Here is a 23,070-nt window from a genome sequence, read left to right as displayed (position 1 = left end):
TGGGCTGTAGTTCGCACTTCATATACCAAAGTACTTACAAAAACCGACATGTCCACCTTCTTGGTAAGCATTGGCCGCCCAAGCGCTTCGTTCTTTTTTCTTTCAATGTTGTTTCACATGATTCACTGTGTTGATCTAACTGTTTGGGTATGTCTTCTTGTTTGCAAACAAAGAATTCCTAGAGCAACGAGGGAGTTGTTCAACAATCCGGGCGACCGCGGCCAAGTTTCTCTTACCATGTGCAGCCTTGGTGTGAATGAACCTACTCAATATACCGTACATACAAAGGATCGTCACATGATGATTGATGCTAAAGGATGGTCAAGGTTCAAATATAAATCATATCTTGCGGTAGGGGATGATGTCAAAATCGAACTTTCTCGGCAAGGAGAGCTGGTCCAAATCAACTTTGAAATTCTTCAGTAGCAGCATGCAACTACTGAACTGATCTATCCTCCGAGAGATTTTGATGTAATAATCTGGCATGGTGAAACAAGTGTCCTGTGTGTATAAGTAGTACGACAATATTATTTATCACATGGTATATCGTTGATAGAATTGCAACTCTGATTTCCGGTTAGGAACTGTCGTTCGATTTCATTCCAACAGCTGCCGTGCTTTATTCAATTTTGTGTATTCGCCTTGCAATAGCATCTAAAACCAGCGCCGTACCAATCGCTTGCAATATGAAAAGCGCTGAGGTAGAACACATGGGCCCCCAAACATGCAGGGTCGGCCTGCGGCCCAAAGTCCAGAACCGTGAGCCTATCTGAGTATTATATTCTTAGCTGAACCCCCATAATGCCCGTGTGTTGCAGAGGGAGTATATTTCTCGGCAAGGCGAGTCTGTGATATAAAATATTTGTATATTTCTTTACAGAGGGAGTATCTCTCTGTCAAAATATATATTTATGTGTAACTAGTTACTCCTGTCTTTCTACTTCCTTTCACTGATATGTGGGGCAACCGGCAACGGGGTCCACGTGCCATATGCACAAATTAGAGCGACAATATTTCACTGGGCCTGAATCCCCTTCTCCCTCATCTGCTTGTTCAGAGAAAACCCCCTCTCGGCAATTGCATAGGGTTTTCTCATGGAGAACCAGGTACGAATTCTTCATCCATCCCCGATAAATCCAAGTCCCTTGGTCGCAGGTAATGCTAGGATGGCAGCCACCGCCGTTCATGCATTTTTCTTCCTACTGAATCTAGTGTGTTTCATTTGCCGTGCCCAAAGTGTGAGTACCCTACAGGTTTCTGCACCCTCGGCGAGACGCCACACTTGTTCCTTCTCGTACTAACACAACATTTTGGAACGCGCATAGTATGTTCCTAGAATCCTCTTTTCTATCCGGGAGGGTGGGTTTTTTTTGAACATGTTGTGTTCTCATATTATTTTTCCTATAGTGTATTATTTGCTCTGCTAGAACACATGTACTCAAGATGCTCGGCCTTGCCATAACTGAATACACTAGTTTAATGGTCACAGTCAAGACAAGCCATGGATATAAGTTCTATTGGGTTCATGAACCAAGAAGATCGCTGCTTTTTTTATGGACGAACTTGGATAAACTTTCTCAAGTGTTACAGACTGAAAGTTGGCGCACGAATGTTGATGGAAATAGCAGAACCTGGTCTCATCTTCACTGCGATCTTCCACCCCGACGTCGTTCCAATTGTTCATCCATGTTAGTTTTGTATCTGGTTCTTGCTTGTTGCCTCAATTACTTCTTAATCCACCTATTCTGTTTAACTAATCACAATTTAACTTTAGAAGTAGCAACGAATCTCTCACGAAGATGCTACTTCTCACTAATATTTTCTTATAATTGGTGGCACGTGTAGGTTTTTTAGAGTTAAGCAGTCTGCTCGTTTGTTACTCTGTAATAACTCAACTGTTACTAATGGCACTGAAGTTGACTGGATCGACATCCACAAGTTCCTACACTTTATTGATCGTCTTGAGGTCCTTGTGGTGCGTTTCAATGGTGGAAGGCCATGTGGGATATGTGTGCCACTGCTGCACTCGTTGAACAGGTCCAACTGTGTCGAGAAAATTATGGTACAAGCTGTTTTCTGTTATATATGTTGTTCATAAACTATTGCTTATACACAATTTTACAGTTGTGATCTTCTTGAAACAGGAACTGCCGAGTTCTATTGTTCCTATATAGATGCCTGACCATGGTCGGGTCAGACTTGCGATTGGTCACAACATGATGTTTATGTCGACCTACTCAATTCCCCTTGGAGGTGAAAAGATACTTATTCATGGGTGGTCTCAAATAATGAAGGCCCGTCCATCTTGGAGAATAGGACAGAAGATTATGTTCATGCTTTTTCATGGCTCTAAAGCGAATATCCTGTTTGTTGACCAGGTTGCGAGATGAAGCCGCTTTCAGAAGGTTGTGGATGCGCGGGCTGGCGCCTGGGCCTTGTCCTGGGGCTTGGCGGCCTCACCCTTGGTTAACTGTAGGCAAAGTAGCACTGTTCGAGGCGTGCTTTGTACGGTTGAACCTGTATAAGTACTCATACTGCTTTCAGCTTTGGTTGTTAATTGCCTCTGCTGGTTTCAGTTAAGGTTGTTAAGTACTCCTGCTGCTTTTACAGTCTGTCATGTTTCTTTAGTCCTGTCTTCCTCCAGCCGCCAAAACCAAACCAACGCCGGCGGGGCCGCCTGCTTCCGCCTCCCACGGCTGGCTGCGCCTCAGCACACACATCGTCATCCCACCATCTCCTAAATCATTAACGCCAACGTCCTCCACATGCTTTGGTGCACTCGCCGCGGCGCCGCCCTCTCGCGTTGTCAACATGGTCAACAAACAACAGGAATCGGCAGAAGTACATGGAGAGGATGACAGTAGGGGCGCACCACGTCAGCGTATGGAAAAATAAAATGCTTCCTCCTAGTGTTTTCCTAACATCCGGGACCCATGTCATTGTGAGCATATATAGTCAATAGAAAAGAGAACAACACAAGGTCGGCTGACACCTGGGACGTAGCTACTCAAGCATTATTATTTTTGTTTGGTATTGTTGAGACGGAGTAGGGTTTAAACTGGGCTGTGGCCCATCTAGCCCAGGCTTATATTTTATGTTCACCATGTGACCAGCCTAGCTATTTTTTCTTTGTGAAAATGAGCCCAGTTTATTTTTTCTGAAGAATACCCAATCCAAGCCTACTTATTTTTCTACGCCCTGATGTGCTGCAACTCTTTCAAGACGCCTGCAAATCTTGAAAGTAATATGAAATGGGTTGTAAATATAAAAACAGATGACAAATTGGCAATTACTTTATAATTTCTGAATTATTTCACGTTTTAAGATTCCTATTTCACTGGGCATTAACCTAATTTAAATATATCTTCAAAGTACTTTAAATCTGGCTCGACATTTCGGTATTAAAAATAGTTTGGAACCCACATAAATATGCGAAATTGGCCCTGGCCAACCAAAAAAACGATCGCAATAAATTGCATAAAAAGTTGCCATGAGCTATATATATATTATTAAAAAAGGGAGTGGTCTGACTTGTGGGCCTATTTAGTTGACGCGTATGTAAGATTTTTTTAGTTATTATATACGTCAACAAACGATTCTAGCAAACGTAACCGTTGGATGTCAATCCAACGGCCGTCGTGTTTCTTCAATCTTTGATCTTCTTGCTCCAGCCGCCAAAGCAGCGCCGGTGGGACCGCCTACTCCCGCCTCCCGTGGCCGGCTGTGCTACCGCGCAGGCCTCAGCGCCCCCTACTACTCCCACCGCTGGCCAGGGCATCCCTCTACTCACCCACACCCCCTGTTATTCTGCGGCGACGGCAGCCTCATACCGCAGCCGAACCGGTGAACCCTCGTACTCCTCTCCGCACGGGCTTCCACTACCGTGTCTTCCCCGGCTCCGCGTCGTCCCCTTCCTAGGCCTCGCCGTCATCCACCGTCGTGGTGCTCTCGGCGCGGCGTGGTCAATGTGGTCAACGACCGACTTCCATCGGAAGAGTACTGTACATGGAGAGGTTGACAGCTGGGTCCACGGCAGTCGCATGGAAGTGCCTCCTTATTACGCGGAAAATAATTATTTCTCCACCTGACAGCAGGGACCCACCGGACGGGCCACAGGATGGAGGGGTGGGACCCACAGGATGGGCCACCGTATTTCGCGAAAAAATGTCCCCCCCGCTGTCAGCTCGGACCCACCGGAAGTGCCTCCTTATTACGCACAAAAAATGAATACCCCTGCTAGCTGGGACCCACCTTGGTGGGAGGCTGACTTGTGGGCCTACTAAGTTGACTGGGACAGAGGCCTTTGTCAACCTTGGTGGGAGGCTGACTTGTGGGCCCCCCCTGACTGCTGGGACCCACCAGCTACATCTTCGCACACAAGGAAGTGCGTCCGGAAAAAAAAAACGATTCCCCCCCTAACTGCTGGGACCCAGCAGCTACACCTTCGTACGCAAGGAAGTGCGTCCGGGCAAAAAAACAAAAAAAATGATTCGCCCCCCTGACTGCTGGGACCCACCAGCTACATCTTCGCAGGCAAGGAAGTGCCTGACACTCAGGACCGACCTGGTCGAAGCGTACGTAGCGTTGTCATTCTGGTCGCGAATGTGTACGTACATATATATATTGGTCGAAGTAGAGGTGCGCACATGTCGTAGTAGAGGCGCGTATGTGTCGTAGTAGAGGCGCGCACGTAGCATGTACACGTACGTACAGCGGCCAGGGTGCAAGAAAGAAAATACGGCCACATACGTACATACGGGCAGGGTCTCGATCGCCTACTCGCGCATACATACGGCCAGGGCTCGTGTACATGGCTGGGTCGGAACGGAGAAACAGCGTCGTCGTCGTGTTCATAGGGAGGCAACGGAATGCGTCATGTTCATGGGGAGGCAACGGAATGCGTCGTGTTCATGGGGAGGCAGCGGAATACGTCGTGTTCATCGGGACGCAACAGAACGCCTGGGAGCCAACTGGCTGGGTCAGAAGGGAATGCGTGGTCGTGTTCATCGAGAGGGCTTGGACGGAACAGGCGATGGAAACGAGGCCTGACATATCGCAAAACAGAGGAAACGGCCTTGTGTTCGACCGGCCACGTTCGAAACGGGATCCTGTTCATCGGGAGGGGTCTGGCGTATCGCAAAACAGAGGAAACGGACCTCCTACGGTCGAAATGGGGGTCCTGTTGATCGGGAGGGGTGTGGCGTACCGCAAAATGGAGGAAACGGACTTGTGTTGGAGCGCTACGGTCGAAATGGGGGTCCTGTTGATCGGGAGGGGTGTGCCGTACCGCAAAACGGGACTCCACGGGATACTGTTCATCTCCACCGTCGACCTCCTCCAGCCTCCACGGGCTACCGTCGACCTCCTCCAGCCTCCACGGGCTCCTGTTCATCCAGCCTCCACCGCGCGCTACTCCACCGGCTAATGTTCAACCACCCTTCCACCGTCTACTGTTCATCCAGCTCTCCACACCACAGGGTCCTGTTCAACCACCCCTCCACCGTCTACTGTTTATCCAGCCCTCCACACCACGGGGTCTTGTTCATCTAGAGGCAACGCCACCGCTCACTGTTCATCCAAACCCCCCCTCGCAACGCTCACTGTTCATCCAATCGATCGGCTTCAGTTAGTAGCAGTAGCGAAGGAATCGCTCGATCGGGTTCAGTTAACATCCATCGATCGATCGCTCAGGTTCAGTAACGCGTAGCCTGCAGTGCAATCGCTCGGGTTTAGTTAGAGCCCAATGCCTCGCTCAGGTTCAGTAAGAGCCAATGCCTCGCACACACGGCGTACGTGTATGAGATAAACGCGCATCGCTCGGCCCCCGACATCCCACCGTACCCGGGAACTCCCCGAAATTTTCCTCCCCCTCGCTTCTACCATGGTTTTTTCCGTCATGGACAGACCAAAGAATGTCATGCAGCTGCGTCTCCGGCCCGCCCAGGACAAAAAGCCCATTTTCTGTCATGATTTTTTGTCATAGAAGCAAGAGCCCACCATATCTATGACGATACCGGGTTTTGTCACAATTATCGTCATAGAAGTGTCATATGTATGATAGAAATTTTTTTCGTTCGGCCCAAAATGTCACGGATGTGTCTTCTTTTTGTAGTGCAAGTCAACAGAGTAAGTCCAACACTAGATTTGCTAGCCTCACATAGTATAAGGTGGCTATACCGAACAAAAATGGGACCAACCCAGATATCCTGTTCTGATGTTTGTTGCCCCGGGCCACTGTTATGTAATGCCACTGGTAAAATGTAGCAGTCGCACTATTAAAAGTAAGGACACGTTAAACCAATGTTGTTTTCAATGTAATGCCTCTAGTAATATGAATCAATGGCACTTCTTTACATGTCCTACTAAAATTTCCCATTAAGATAAGTTGGTTCTTTTTGTTAGAAATGCAACTGTCCTGGTCCGCCTACTCTCCCGTGCCTAAAGTAATGTCATATTTAATGGTTGTAATTGTTAATCCTAATGCCCACACTAATATCTAGCAATGCCAGTGCTTTAGAAATTGCTACTGTCCTTGTAGGATTGCCATTCAGATAAGGAACATGTTTCTTTTCATTTGATGCATGTTTCATCACTTGTTAGTCACCCTCCTTTCCACCTTTTTTGTGCAAACAGAGATATACATTTCACGCTCGATCTTAGTTGAATTGCACAAATGATATCCAAATGATAGTTGAGCATTCCAGGAGCTTCACAACCAACCTTGATGTTGCTCAATTTTATTGCAACTAATGAAGAAGAAGCTCTGTGGGTTTCGTTTTCTAATGGAAATGGAACCCTGGCTGGAGCCCTTTTCTTAAAAAAATTTGAAGAAGCTGCTAGCTCACGGGACATTGCTTCATTTTAGGTGAACTGCACCAAAAGGTCCCATGAATTGAATCATCCATGTTGGTGAATGAAAGAGCCATCTTCAGCATCCCAGTCTAAGCACTCCCGGCCTCCATCCTTGCGACACACAGTACACCTCGTTTGCCACCTGCTCGACCCTAGTGTCACTGATAAAATGAGGTAATAATACAGTTAAAATAGAGCGAGTGTCATCTCTATCATTTCATTTCCAATGTAGATAAAGAAAGTGCTTCTCTTTGTTAATGTATGTTTCATCAACTAGTCCCATTGTTAATGTTTAAGCGTCTCTGCAAACTGGGGTGCTTAATTTTAGTTGATATGTACAAAAATAGAGATTTGAATGTCTCAAGGCACCTCCTTGTACTACCGCTGTACACTGATGTTCATCACTGGCAGAAGGTGTATCTGGGAGACTTGGGATGATGTCCAGTGAGGCGTACCGTATGAGGCGTCGCAGGGCCCATCTCGCCCTCGCAGCATGGCATACTATGATACTATCGCGATATTTTCTTCTATTTATTGTGTGTGTTTCATCAACTAGTGCCACTATAATGTAATCACGCTTTTTCATTATCTGTGCAAACAAGGTTATTCATCTGCATTTTGGTGGAACTACACAAATGTACGTATGGAACTGGCATATATGTAGAGTCCAAGGTGTGCCAAGTAAACAATTACTGACACCAACCATGCTGCATGCACGCACTGGCATCCACCACCACCAGTGGGATGTGTGGCGCTCTCTGTGGACGGATTTTTCTCGGCAGCAAATCATCTAACCAAATACTAGTAGCTTATATTGGCAGTTTTCTAGGGAGTACTCTTTTCTGAAAGAAGCACCAATCTATTTTTCTTTATTTATACACTGTGTCACAACTTTGACCCAAAGGTCTAGAGCTATTTTAGGGTGATTGGCGTAGTACTTGGAGACAGATTGTAAGCATGATTTTCATTAGTTGTCACACTGATTGTAAGCATGAGCAGGTGGAAGATTAGGTTAGTGCGAAGCTTACCTTAAACCCTACCGCCGCCGTTGAAACGAGGCGAGCATCGAGGGAACCGTGGAGAACGATGGGGAAGCGACATCGCTCCATCCGGCCTCCTCTTGCGGTTGGAGAACGAATACTCTCGTGGCTCTGGCTGGCTCTGCACCCTCACGAACGGCACACCATACTCGATCGATTCGTTATCCTCTGGGTGCTCGACCTTCGACCTGTACGCCCACCACCTCTGCCTGACTGTCGCCTCGGGCGAATCTGTCTTCTCCATCGCCCAGAGGAGATACTCGATGAACTCGGAGGACTGCGGCGTGACTGCCGCCGAGGAGTACATGTACATCGTCGCCGTCTCGCTCTTTCGCATACATTGCCACATGGCCCGCACCGTCCTCGAAATCTCCCACTCATTGTCAAACCAACTAAGGATCTCCTTCAACCTAGCTAACTTTACCTAGTCGCCGCTGGCGATCTGCCTGATTCGCTGCTGCATCCTCTCCATAGATGTCCTGTGCTAGCTTTGGAAGATGGGAGGAGAGACTGTGGTCTTGCAATAGAGAAGAGGGAGAGGCGAGATGGTGGTTTTGGAATGGAGATGATGGAGAGGAGAGGAGGTGGTTTTGCAATGGAGAAGATCAGAAGAGGGAGAGGCAAGACGGTGGTTTTGGAATGGAGATGATGGGGAGGAGAGGAGGTGGTTTTGCAATGGAGAAGATCAGAAGAGGGAGAGGCGAGACAGTGGTTTTGGAATGGAGATGATGAGAGGAGAGGAGGTGGTTTTGCAATGGAGAAGAGGGAGAGGAGCGTGCGGCAACGATTTAGGATTGGACGAGAGGGCCGGCACGCTATGACTGGATCAAAATCAAAATCAATTTACCCTTTAATTAAGAAAGCGACCCCACATTAACTAGTCTCCCTTTTATTCTGGGTCATAATTGACCATGATTTTCGCACATAAAATATATGTTATACGTTGCAAAAATAATATAATTACATTCAGATACGAACCAAACGATACAATTTTTTGTGACATGCATTCACATTTTGCTTGTCAAATACAGTACGTGGTCAAACTTTGACCCAAAATACACAAAATAACAAAAAATACTTCCAAGACCAGCGCCGCTCTTCCGCTCTTCTCCTCTTAAACCACCGCCGCTCCTCTCCTGTTCCAATCTAAATGCAACGCCGCTCCTCTCCTCTTCCATGTCAAAACCACCGCCCCTCCTCTCCTGTTCTAGTCCAAAACCAGCGTCGCTCCTCTCCCATTCTAATCCAAAACCAGCGCTTCTCCTCTCCTCTTCCATTCAAAAACCACCGCCGGCGAGTGAAGGTGCTGTGGAGAAGTAGATCGATGGAGGAGTACAACCGATACTTGAGGATCGCAGACGGCGACCCTGTGAAGCTAGCTAGGATGTTGGAGATATAGTCTTGGTTTGACAACAAGGACCAACTAGTGGCGACGGCGACATCCATGGCCAAATATCTACAACAGAGCGAAAAGGCGGCGATACTCCCGGAGGGAGTCGCGCCGGAGTACATAGAGCTGCTCCTCTGTGCCATGGAGCAAACAGATTCATCGAATCCGATCATGAGGGAGCGGTGGTGGGAGTATCGATCCCAGATGGAGCATCCACTAGAGATTGAAGGATCGAGCATCTGCAGGGTGCCGTTTGTGAGGGTGTCCTGCGAGAGCGAGCCGGTGGAGTCTTCGTCGACCGAACCAAACTGCAAGAGGAGAAAAGCAGGTGGCCCGGTGACGCTTCCCCGCCATCATCTCCCTCTCCGTTCACATGGTCTCACGGGGCGGATGTCTGCCGCCGAGGAATAGGAGGGGGCTACCCCCAGCCCAATAGTTGGGCATGTTGTGAATTGTCAGGAGGAGCTTAGGGTTGTCAGTATTTGCAGGTTGTGAATTGTGTTTTGTGTTGTGTATTTTGAGAGTACTTTCAGATATGAATGTCTTTTGAATTTCAGATTTGCAGTATTGAGCATATGAAGTATTTTATGAATTCTAGAGATATATTTTTAGCACTTAAGAATGTAATTCCATAGAAGTATAAAAGTGTAGACAATGTGATTCTCAGAGAAGAAACTGCAAGTTTCAGTTTCAGATAAGAAACTGCAAGTTCAGTTTCAGATAAGAAATTGCAACTTTCAGAGGCAGATCATTTATATTAACACAACCTTTTCACACAGGGTTAACATCATGTTGGAAGTTTTATTCATGGTCGAAAATGGAACTACCAGCCAGTTAACATCATGCTGATCAACATTCATGCATAGCACATCTTCATATGATGCACAATCAAAATGCTCACACAATGTTGAGTGTGCGAAACACAGAGAAAACGAGGGACGAAGTTTTGGCAAGTGCTGGACGTGGTTTTGGGCTGCCCCGTCTAGGCTTTCGTTTTTAACATGCGCAGCCCACAACCTCGGATGGGAGGTCCATAGGCCTGTTTGTATTTTCTTAGGGCCCTCATGTATCGACCGGCCTATGGACCTCCCATCCGAGGTTTTATTTTTGGCAGACCAATTTATGTATTTTTTTGAAGAAAACGCAGAGGTCTGTTCTATTTTTCTATATAAGAATAGGAATGCCAGGTCCAACTTATGTTTCCCTTCTAACTATATTATATATATTTAAATTATTTTATATGTTATTATATATTATTTTTATTGTCATCATATATTTAACAGATACTTACATATGTAAGAAAACAATATCCCACATCTTATTAAGTTATAAAAATAATTTCTTAACAGATAAAATCCTGGATTGTTTTGGCACGAAAATCCTAGTGATTGTGTACAAAAGCTTGGTAAGATTTAAGGACGAATGTAATAATATCACTTATTATTTAAATATATTTATAACAAAATGCTCATCCCCTTTTTATTTTTTGATAACATTGCTAGCCCAACCCAACATTATAATTAGAATCAGCCCAGCAAAATCGTGTATTTCGAGAAAGTGCAAATGGCCTCTAATTTTTTAGGAAATAAAATAAATGGGCCGCATGGACGCTACATTATTTGTTCACCTAGCCCAGCTAATGGCTGTAATTCAAAAAAAGATTAAATTGACTGTAAATTCTACCGCGCAAAAAAAGACTGTAAATTCTGAAAAAATGGGTTGAATACGTGCCACATTTTTGGAGGCTGAAATTTGGGCCAATAGGTCGAAGCCAACGCAAGTCGTTGTCAATTTAGTCAACAAATGATTCTGACATGTTAGCCGTTGGATTTACATCCAAAGACTGGCATCCATCTTCAATCTCTCGTACTCTTCCTCCAGCGCCGCTGGGACCACCTCCCGCCTCCTCCTACTAGCAGCTCTGCTTAGCACGCTTCGCTATGAAGCGCTACTCCACTGTTGGCCGGGCCATCCCTCCACCCCTCCACACCTCCTGTTCTTCTCGGCCGACTGCTGAACCACACCGCACTAGAACCAGTTAACCCTCGTACACCTCTCCGTCTGTGACTCTACTCCCGCATCTTCCCATCTCCGGCTCGTTGCTGTCCGGGGCCTCGCCGTCGTCCACAACCTTGGATGCGCTCGGCGCGGCGTGGTCAACGTGGTAAACGAACGACACCATCGGAAGTAGAAAGTGCGTGGAGAGGCTGATAGCTGGGTCCATGGCCGCACACAAGGAAATGCCTCCTTATTACGCGCAAAATAATGATTCCTCCACCTGACAACTGGGACCCACCAGAAGGGCCTCTTTATTTCGCGAAAATAACGTGCCCCCACTGACATGTCGGACCCACCAGCTTTATTCGCACGCAAGGAAGTGCCTCCTTATTATGCACAAAAAATGAATATTCCCGCTGCCAGCTGGAACCCAGCATAGTGGGAGGCTGACTTGTGGGCCTACCAAGTTGACGGGGACTGAGGGCTTTGTCAACTTAGTCAATATGAATGATTCTAGCTCCTATTACCATACGATGTTCATCAAACGGCCGTAGTGCTTCTTCAACCTCTGGTCTTCTTGCTCCAGCCGCCCAAACCAGCGCCGGTCGTGCCGCGTGCTCCTGCCTCCCGTGTCCATCCCTCCACTCACCCACACCCCATGTTATTCCGCGGCGACAGCAGCCTCACACCGCAGCCGAACCAGTGAACCCTTGTACTCCTCTTCGCGTGGGCATTCACTGCCGTCTCTTCCCCGGCTCTGAGTCGTTCCCTTTCTAGTCCTTGCCGTCGTCCACCGCCGTGGTGCTCTCGGCGCAGCATGGTCAACGTGGTCAAGGAACGACTTCCATCGAACGTGGACTGTACGTGGAGAGGCTGACAGCTGGGTCCACGGCCGCAGCAAGGAAGTGCCTCCTTATTACGCGCAAAATAATAATTCATCGACCTGACAGCAGGGACCCACCGGACGGGCCACCATATTTCATGAGAAAAACGTTTCCCCCTGACTGCTAGGAACCACCAGCTACATCTTCGCACGCAAGGAAGTGCATCTGGGCAAAAGAAAAATGATTCGCCCCCCTGACTGTTGGGACCCACCAGCTACATCTTCGCACGCAAGGAAGTGCATCCGGGCAAAAAAACGATTCACCCCCCTGACTGCTGGACCCACGAGCTACATCTTCGCACGCAAGGAAGTGCCTGAGAGTCGGGACCCACCTGGTCAAAGTGTACGTAGTGTTGTCATTCTGGTCGCGAACGTGTATGTACACATATACTGGTGGATGTAGAGGCGCGCACATGTCATAGTAGAGGCACGTACGTGTCGTATTAGAGGCGCGCACGTAGCCTGTACACGTACATACAGCGGCCAGGGTGCAAGAAAGAAAATACTGACACATATGTGAACATACAGGCGGGGTCTCGAACGCCTACTCGCGCATACGTACGTCCAGGGCTCGTGTACATGGCTGGGTCGGAACGGAGAAACAACGTCGTCGTGTTCATGGGGAGGCAACGGAATGTGTTGTGTTCATGGGGAGGCAACAGAATGCGTCATGTTCATGGGGAGGCAACGAAATGCGTCGTGTTCATCGGGAGACAACGGAATGCGTGGGAGCCAACCGGCAGGGTCAGAACGGAATGCATGGTCGTGTTCATTGGGAGGGATTTGACGGAACAGGAGATGGAAACGAGGCCTGGCGTACCGCAAAACGGAGGAAACGAACCTCCTACGTTCGAAATGGGGTCCTGTTGATCGGGATGGGTGTGGCGTACCGCAAAACGGAGGAAACAGACCTCCTACGGTCGAAACGGGGGTCCTGTTGATCGGGAGGGGTGTGGCGTGCCGCAAAACGGACGAAACGGACCTCCTACGGTCGAAACAGGGGTCCTGTTGATCGGGAGGGGTGTGGCGTACTGCAAAACGGATGAAACGGACCTCCTACGGTCAAAACGGGGGTCCTGTTCATCGGGAGGGGTGTGTCGTACCACAAAACGGGACTCCAAGGGATACTGTTCATCTCCACCGTCAACCTCCTCCAGCCTCCACGGGCTACCGTCGACCTCCTCCAGCCTCCACGGCCCCCTGTTCATCCAGCTCCACCGCGCGCTACTCCACCGGCTATTGTTCAACCACCCCTCCAAAGGCACGCCTCCACCGTCTACTGTTCATCCAGCCCTCCACACCACGGGGTCCTGTTCAACCAGCCCTCCACGGGCACCCCTCCACCGTCTACTATTCATCCAGCCCTCCACACCACGGGGCCCTGTTCATCCAGAGGCAACACCACCGCTCACTGTTCATCCCCCCCGCAACGCTCACTATTCATCCAATCGATCGGCTTCAGTTAGCAGCAGTAGCGAAGGAATCGCTCGATCGGGTTCAGTTAATAGCCATCGATCGTTCGCTTGGGTTCAGTAACGTGTAGCCTACAGTGCAATCGCTTGGGTTCAGTTAGAGCCCAACGCCTCGCTCGGGTTCAGTTAGAGCCAATGCCTCGCACACATGCGCGTACGTGTACGAGAGAAACGCGCATCGCTCGGCTCCGACCTCCCACCGTAACCGGGAACTCCCCGAAATTTTCCTCCCCCTCGCTTCTACCACGGTTGTTTCTGTCATGGACGGCCCAAAGAATATCATGCAGCTGCGTCTCCGGCCCGCCCAGGACGAAAAGCCCATTTTCTGTCATGATTTTTTGTCATAGAAGTAGGAGCCCACCACATCTATGATGATACCGAGTTTTGTCACAATTATCGTCATAGAAGTGTCATATGTATGACAGAAAAAAATTTCGTTCGGCCCAAAATGTCACGGATGTTTCTTTTTTTTTGTAGTGCACCATACCTACCTATTATGGCATTTCCATAGCCATTCCGAGATATATTGCCATGCAACTTTCCACCATTCCATTATTATGACATGCTTCATCATTGTCATATTGCTTGCATGATCATGTACTTGACATCGTATTTGTGACAAAGCCACCATTCATAATTCTTCATACATGTCACTCATGCATCATTGTACATCCCGGTACACCGCCGGAGGCAATCACATAGAGTCATATTTTGTTCTAAGTATTGAGTTGTAAGTAAATAAAGTGTGATGATCATCATTATTAGAGCATTGTCCCAAGTGAGGAAAGGATGATGGAGACTAGGATTCCCCCACAAGTCGGGATGAGACTCCGGATGAAAAAAAAAGAGAGAGAAAAGAGGCCAACAAGAAAAAAAATAAAGAAGGCCCAAATAAAAAAATGAGAGAAAAAAAGAGAAGGGACAATGCTACCATCCTTTTCCACACTTGTGCTTCAAAGTAGCACCATGTTCTTCATATAGAGAGTCTCCTATGATATCACTTTCATATACTAGTGGGAATTTTTCATTATAGAACTTGGCTTGTATATTCCAATGATGGGCTTCCTCAAAATGCCCTAGGTCTTCGTGAGCAAGGAAGTTGGATGCACACCCACTTAGTTTCTTTTGTTGAGCGTTCATATACTGATAGCTCTAGTGCATCCATTGCATGGCAATCCCTACTCACACGCATTGATATCTATTAATGGGCATCTCCATAGCCCGTTGATATGCCTAGTCGATGTGAGACTATCTTCTCCTTTTTGTCTTCTCCACAACCACCATTCTATTCCACCATAGTGCTATATCCATGGCTAACGCTCATATATTGCGTGAAGATTGAAGAAGTTTGAGAACATCAAAAGTATGAAACAATTGCTTGGCTTGTCATCGGGGTTGTGCATGATTTAAATATTTTGTGTGGTGAAGATAGAGCATAGCCAGACTATATGATTTTGTAGGGATAACTTTCTTTGGCCATGATATTTTGAGAAGACATGATTGCTTAGTTAGTATGCTTGAAGTATTATTATCTTTATGTCAATATTAAACTTTTATCTTGAATCTTTCGGATCTGAACATTCATGCCACAATTAAGAAAAATTACATTGAGAAATATGTTAGAAAGCATTCCACATCAAAAATTCTTCTTTTATCATTTTCCTACTCGAGGATGAGCATGAATTAAGCTTGGGGATGCTTGATACGTCTCCAACATATCTATAATTTTTTATTGCTCCATGATATTATATTATCTATTTTGGATTTCAATGGGCTTTATTTTACACTTTATATCATTTTTGGGACTAACCTACTAACCGGAGGCCCAACCCAAATTGCTATTTTTTTTGCCTATTTTAGGGTTTTGAAGAAAAGGAATGTCAAACGGAGTCCAAATGGAACAAAACCTTCGGGAACGTGATTATCTCAACAAACATGATCTAGGAGACTTGGAGTGGGCATCAAGAAACAAGGGAGGAAGGCACGAGGCAAGGGGCGCGCACTCCACCCTCGTGGGCCCTCTGTTGCTCCACCGACGTACTTCTTCCTCCTATATATATCCATGTACCCTCAAACATCCAGGAGCACCACGAAAACCTAATTCCATCGCCTCAACCTTATGTACCCGAGAGATCCCATCTTGGCCTTTTCCGGAGCTCCGCCGGAGGGGGAATTGATCACGGAGGGCCTCTACATCAACTCCATGGCCTCTCCAGTGATGTGTGAGTAGTTTACTTCAGACCTACAGGTCCATAGTTATTAGCTAGATGACTTCTTCTCTCTCTTTGGATCTCAATACAAAGTTCTCCTCGATCTTCTTGGAGATCTATTCGGTGTAATCTTATTTTGCGGTGTGTTTGTCGAGATCCGATGAATTGTGGGTTTATGATCCAGATTATCTATGGACAATTTTTGATTCTCCTTCTGAATTCTTTTATCTTGCTTAAGGCGTTACTCTGTTCTTATGAACCTAATACTCTAGATGCATGCTGGATAGCGGTCGATGTGTGGAGTAATAGTAGTAGATGCAGAATCGTTTCGGTTTACTTGTCTCGAACGTGATGCCTATATACATGATCATACCTAGATATTCTCATAACTATGCTCAATTCTATCAATTGCTCGACATTAATTCGTTTACCCACCATAATACTTATGCTCATGAGAGAAACCACTAGTGAAACCTATGGCCCCCGGGTCTATCTTTCATCATATTAATCTTCCAATACTTAGTCATTCCCTTTGCTGTTTATCTTACTTTGCATATTTATTTCTCTCTATCATAAAAATACCAAAAATATTATCTTATCATATCTATCAGATCTCACTCTTGTAAGTGACCGAGAAGGGCTTGAAAACCCCTTTATTGCATTGGCTGTGAGGTTCTTATTTGTTTGTGTAGGTGCATGGTACTTGAGCGTGATCTCCTACTGGATTGATACCTTGGTTCTCAAAAACTTAGGGAAATGCTTACGCTACGTTACTACATCACCCTTTCCACTTCAAGGGAAAACCAACATAGTGCTCAAGAGGTAGCAATGCCATTCCATGATAGCATGCCAAGTTTCATGAATTTCAGACGAGTTTAGGATTTACTAGAATTTAAAAACCAGGCATTTCAATGTTTTGCCGGTAATCAATGGTGCCCTGGTGTTTGAAATTCATTCCCATTTCTTGCATGGGACCTAAACATGCACCCAAGGACACATGTTTGATTTTTCAACCAATTTATATGCACTTGAGCATGTGCATGCAGTTCAAATTTGAATTATGCACATAAATGCATTAAAAACTCAGTTAATGCATAAAAATGTCCAAACGAACCCCGAAAAATCACAAAAATTGATACAACACTCCCTGTTGTTCTGTGTTGACACGAGAATTTTTTTGGAAGCAATAAGAGGCAATGGATATCATTTCGTCCCCAAAGGTGTGACGTTCCCTAGCGAAACCATCATGCTCGTTGTGAGAAGCTCTGGTTTGTGAGAAGCATATACCCAAACCTCCCCCAAATGGGACAAAATTTTTACCACGACATGTTGATGCCGCTCCATGAAAGCATGCCAAGTTTCATGAATTTCAGATGAGTTTTGGATTTACTAGAATTTAAAAACAAGGCATCTCAATGTTTTGCCGACAATCAACGGTGCGCTGGTGTTTGAAATTCATTCCCATTTCTTGCATGGGACCTAAGCATGCACCCAAGGACACATATTTGATTTTTCAACCAATTTATATGCACTGGAGCATGTGCATGTAGTTCAAATTTGAATTATGCACATAAATGCATTGAAAACTCAGTTAATGCATAAAAATGTCCAAACGAACCCCAAAAAATTACAAAAGTTGAGACAACACTCCTGTTGTTCTTTGTTGACATGAGAAATTTTTTGGAAGCAATAAGAGGCAGTGGATATCGTTTCGTCCCCAAAGGTGGGACATTCCCTACCCAAACCATGAAGCTTGTTGTGAGAAGCTCTAGTTTGTGAGAAGCATATACCAAAACCTGCCCCAAATGGGAGAAATTTTTACCACGGCATGTTGATGCCGCTCCATGATAGCATGCCAAGTTTCATGAATTTCAGACGAGTTTTGGATTTACTACAATTTCAAAACCAGGCATCTCAATGTTTTGCCGGCAATCAACAATGCTCTAGCATTTAAAATTCATTCCCATTTCTTGCATTTGACCTAAGCACACACCCAAGGACACATATTTGATTTTTCAACCAATTTACATGCACTGGAGCATGTGCATGTAGTTCAAATTTGAATTATGCACATAAATGCATTGAAAACTCAGTTAATGCATAAAAATGTCCAAACGAACCCGAAAAAATCACAAAAAATGACACAACACTCCTGCTATTCTACGTTGACACGAGAAATTTTTTGGAAGCAATAAGAGGCAATGGGTATTGTTTCGTCCCCAAAGGTGGGACGTTCCCTACCAAAACCATCATGCTTGTTGTGTGAAGCTCTGGTTTGTGAGAAGCATATACCCAAACCTGCCCGAAATGGGACAAAAAATTGACCACGACATATTGATGCCGCTCCATGATGGCATGCCAAGTTTCATGAATTTCAGACGAGTTTTGGATTTACTAGAATTTTTAAACCAGACATCTCAATGTTTTACCGACAATTAACAGTGCCCTAGTGTTTGAAATTCATTCCCATTTCTTGCATGGGACCTAAGCATGAACCCAAGGACACAAATTTGATTTTTCAACCAATTTATATGCACTGGAGCATGTGCATGTAGTTCAAATTTGAATTATGCACATAAATGCATTAAAAACTTAGTTAATGCATAAGAATGTCCAAACGAACCCCGAAAAATCACAAAAAATGACGCAACACTCCTGTTGCTCTATGTTGACACGAGAAAAGTTTTGGAAGCAATAAGAGGAAGTGGATATCGTTTCATCCCCAAAGGTGGGACGTTCCCTACCGAAACCATCATGCTTGTTGTGAGAAGCTCTGGTTTGTGAGAAGCATATACCCAAACCTGCCCCAAATGGGACAAATTTTTTACCCCGGCATGTTGATGCCGCTTCATGATAGCATGCCAAGTGTCATGAATTTCAGACAAGTTTTGGATTGACTAGAATTTAAAAACCAGGCATCACAATCTTTTGCCGGCAATTAACGGTGCCCTAGTGTTTGAAATTCATTCCCATTTCTTGCATGGGACCTAAGCATGCACCCAAGGACACAGATTTGATTTTTTTTCAACCAATTTATATGCATTGGAGCATGTGCATGTAGTTCAAATTTGAATTATGCACATAAATGCATTGAAAACTCAGTTAATGCATAAAAATGTCCATACGAACCCCAAAAAATCACAAAAATTGACACAAACACTCCTGTTGTTCTATATTGACATGAGAAATTTTTTGGAAGCAATAAGAGGCAATGGATATCGTTTCGTCCCCAAAGGTGGGACGTTCCTACCCAAACCATCATGCTTGTTGTGAGAAGCTCTGGTTTGTGAGAAGTATATACCCAAACCAGCCCCAAATGGGACAAAAATTTTACCACGGCATGTTGATGCCGCTCCATGATAGCATACCAAGTTTCAAGAATTTCAGACAAGTTTTGGATTTACTAGAATTTAAAAACCAGGTATCTCAATGTTTGTGGTCCAGTGAAGGTGGCAGTGTGTTAGACATTCATTCCCATTTCTTGCATGGGACCTAAGCAGGCAACCAAGGACACATATTTAAATTTTCAAATAATTTATATGCATTATAGCATGTGCCTATAGTTCAAATTTGAATTATGCACATGAATGCACAAAAAACTCAGTTAATGTATAAAAATGTCCAAGCGAACCCCAAAAAATCCCAAAAATTGACACAACACTCCTCTTGTTCTATGTTGACACTAGGAAAAAAATTTGAAATCGAGAAGAGGCAACGGATATCGTTTTGTCCAGAAAGGTGAAACGTTCCCTACCGAAACCATCACACTTGTTGTGTGAGAAGCTCTAGTTTATTAGAAGCTTATTCCCAAACCTGCCCAAAATGGGACTAAATTTTTACCACGGCATGGTGATGCCACTCCATGATAGCATGCCAAGTTCCATGAATTTCGGACGGATTTTGGATTTACTAGAATTACAAAAGCAAGTACGTCGACGTTTGACGGAGAGCCACGGTGCTGTGGTGTTCGAATTTCATCCCCATTTCTTGCATGGGAGACAAGCATAAATCCATGGACGCATATATGATTTTACAACCCATGTTGGTGCACCGGAGCATGTGCATGTAGTTTAATTTTGAATTGTGCACTTGAAATGGCTAGAAAACCAATTTAATGTATAAAATGTTCAAACGAACCCTGAATAATTCCAGTTCTTTTATGACACACATATAGTTGCATGTTCACTCTAGATAAAAAGTCTAGCAATTCAAACACCGTCCATTGCCGCTGTGACCCCATTATGTAATTCAAATCAAGATGAAAAATCAAGTAGATCGCACACAGTTTATTACCACGGGCGCGCGAACCGAGGAGGATTTGGCCGGAGTTCACCGGAGAAGATGCGGGGAGGCGGCCGGAGGTGAGGAGAGGACGCCGGAGTCGTCGGGGCACCGGACCCGGGGTCGCCGGAGCTCGGGGGCGGCGGAGGAGCTCGGGCCGATGACGCGGGGCACCGGGTTGCGCGTGCGACGGTGAGCGGCGGCTGGCGCGGAGACAGGCGTCGACGGAGCTGCTCGCCGGCGGCGGGGAAGCGGCGGGCAAGGCGGCGGTGAAACGGCAGAGGTGCGCGGGAGGCACGGGCGCCAGGTGGCGGGGACGCGTGGGGGCGCGGTCTCGGCGGTGGGCCGGGCGGGCCCGATCTGGGCTCGCCGGCCCGCGGCGGCGGGTGGCAGCGGAGATTCCACGTGTCAGCGTGGGATCGGCGCGGAGCAGCGGCGGCGGTGGCTCTGTCCGGTGGTTTCAGACATGTCTGGCGGCGTGGAGGGGAGATAGCTAGGGTTTGGACCCGAATTTCGGGGGTGGATCACATATTTATAGCTAGGAGGAGGTAGGAGTGTCCAAATGAGGTGTAGTTTTCACCCACATGATCGTGATCCGACAGCGGAGGACATGGAGATGGTTTAGATGGGTTATTAGGCCGTTTTGGAGGGGTGTTGGGCTGCAACACACAAGAGGCTTTCGCGGTTACCCAGTTAACCGTTGGAGTATCAAACAGACTCCAAATGGAATGGAATTTGACAGGCAGTCTACCGGTGGGCTACCAAGACCACTTGACAAATCTCGGTCCATTCTGAGAACGTTTAGCATGCACTCACGAAAAGAGACAAAAGGGGGTACGCCGGTGCACGTATGAGTGTCGGATTGCAAAACGGACAATGGGGAAAATGCTCGAATGCATGAGACGAACATGTATGCAAATGCGATGCACATGATGACATGATATAAAATGCATGACATGAAAAAAAAGAAAGACAAAGACAAAACCCAACCACGAAGGGAATCTCATAACTTAAAACCGAAAAAGGCAAGAGTTAGAGTTACAAATATGACAAGTTACATCCGGTGTGTTACAACTTGCGACCGGAAACAATTTTGCCGTATAATTGTATTTTTTAGATCTATTGCACGTATTTCGTATTTGAGCACTCGCCGGTCGCATGCGACCTCATTTTGCCGAGCGGGTGTGCCAGGAGGGCATATCCCCGACGGTTTTTGGGTCGTTTGGGAAGGACCCCCTACCACCCACACTCACTTGGCGACGGTTCCAAATGCCATCACGGAAAGGGCTAAAAAACCATTTGTTTAGGACCGACCCGTACCAGTGCCTCTTCTCCTATCTGAAGCTTACTGACAACTGCTGGGGATATCAGATTCAACTCGGCCCCGTCATTGTAACGCCCAGAGACCGATGTGCCAGGTGTCTTCCAGTTATTCGATGTTGTTTCCTTGTAATTTGTTTGCGTGTCATGCATTTCATATCATGTCATAATGTGCATTTCATTTGCATACATGTTCATCTCATGCATTCGAGCATTTTCCCCGTTGTCCGTTTTGCAATCCGGCGCTCCTATGTCCTCCGGTGACCCCTTGTACCTCTTTTCGTGTGCGGGTGTTAAACGTTCTCAGATTGGACCGAGAGTTTCCAAGCGGCCTTGGTTTACTACCGGTAGAACGCCTGTCAAGTTTCGTGCCATTTGGACTTCGTTTGATACTCCAATGATTAACCGAGGAACCGTAAAGGCCTCGTGTGCCTTGCAGCCCAACACCCCTCCAAAGTGGCCCAAAACCCCCTCTATCATCCCGGTCGTTCGATCACGATCGCGTGGCCAAAAACCGCATGTCATTTGGACTCTCCTAGCTCCCTCTACCTATATATATGTCATCTCCCCCGAAAATCTCGCGGATGAAACCCTAGCTCCTCCTACCTCGCGCCACAGGACAAAATTTCCCATGCCGGACATGTCCGCGCCGCCCTTCGCAGCCAACCACATGTTGCCACGTCACCTCCGCCGGCCCCTCTCTCTCTCCTCCGCGCCGCCGTTCCGCGTAGCCCACCGCGGGCCCGCACGGGCCCAAGGCGCCGCCACTAAAGCCCGGCTTCACCGCCCCCGCTCGCCGCCCGCTAGAGGCTTGCCGGAGAGACGCCGGCCACCGCCACCTCACCACCGAAAGCGCCCCGTGCCGCCTCCTCCACTCCCGCTGGCGCCGCCTTCGTGCCTCGTCCCGATCCAGGAGGAGAGGAGCTCCTCCCGATCCAGCGCGCCGCCCTGCCGACGAGCTCCGCAGGAGACGCCGCCATCGCCGGAGCTCCTCAACCGCCGCCGCCGGTGAGCCATGTCCTCCTGCTCGTGCGGGAGAACGAGGAGGAGCAGATCGGGCTCCCCGACTCCATGTGGGCCCCGAGTCCGGCCCATCTCCATCGGCCCGTCTGCCTCCTCCCTCTTCTGCAAACTGGGCTAGGCCCATGGCGAGCAGCCCGCTAAATCCCTCCCGATGCGTCTTTTTGTATCCTACGCTCATCCTTTTTTTTTTTCTCAAATGGCTAAGTCCCTAGGTCTGCATATTTTTATGCCTCCTTCATCGCATCATATCTCATCATCCGTGGCTCCGTTTTGGGCATGTAGCATATCAAATTGTTCGTCTCGACGAGTACTTCATTTCTTCTCATTGCACCATATATATACCATTGGTCATACACACCGTACATAGTTTAGTACAAGCCTAGGCTAGAGTACAACTACGGTGAAAGACATTACATCTCATCGGAGGCATTCCAAGCTCCTATACATTATTTTTCTACACCTCCGGAGTGTGATACACACCAAGTCATATCCCATTGGTCACTCAGGACTATGGAGAATACAACTATTACAGTACTAGTGAAACTACTGCTAGCTCAGACGGCTCCGTAGTAATCCTCATAAAAGTCACCACCAAAGCATG

Source organism: Triticum aestivum, chromosome 2A, assembly GCF_018294505.1.
Source record: "Triticum aestivum cultivar Chinese Spring chromosome 2A, IWGSC CS RefSeq v2.1, whole genome shotgun sequence".
Taxonomy (NCBI): Eukaryota; Viridiplantae; Streptophyta; class Magnoliopsida; order Poales; family Poaceae; genus Triticum; species Triticum aestivum.
The sequence above is the reverse complement of the archived record's forward strand: the minus strand, read 5'-3'. Positions refer to the sequence as shown.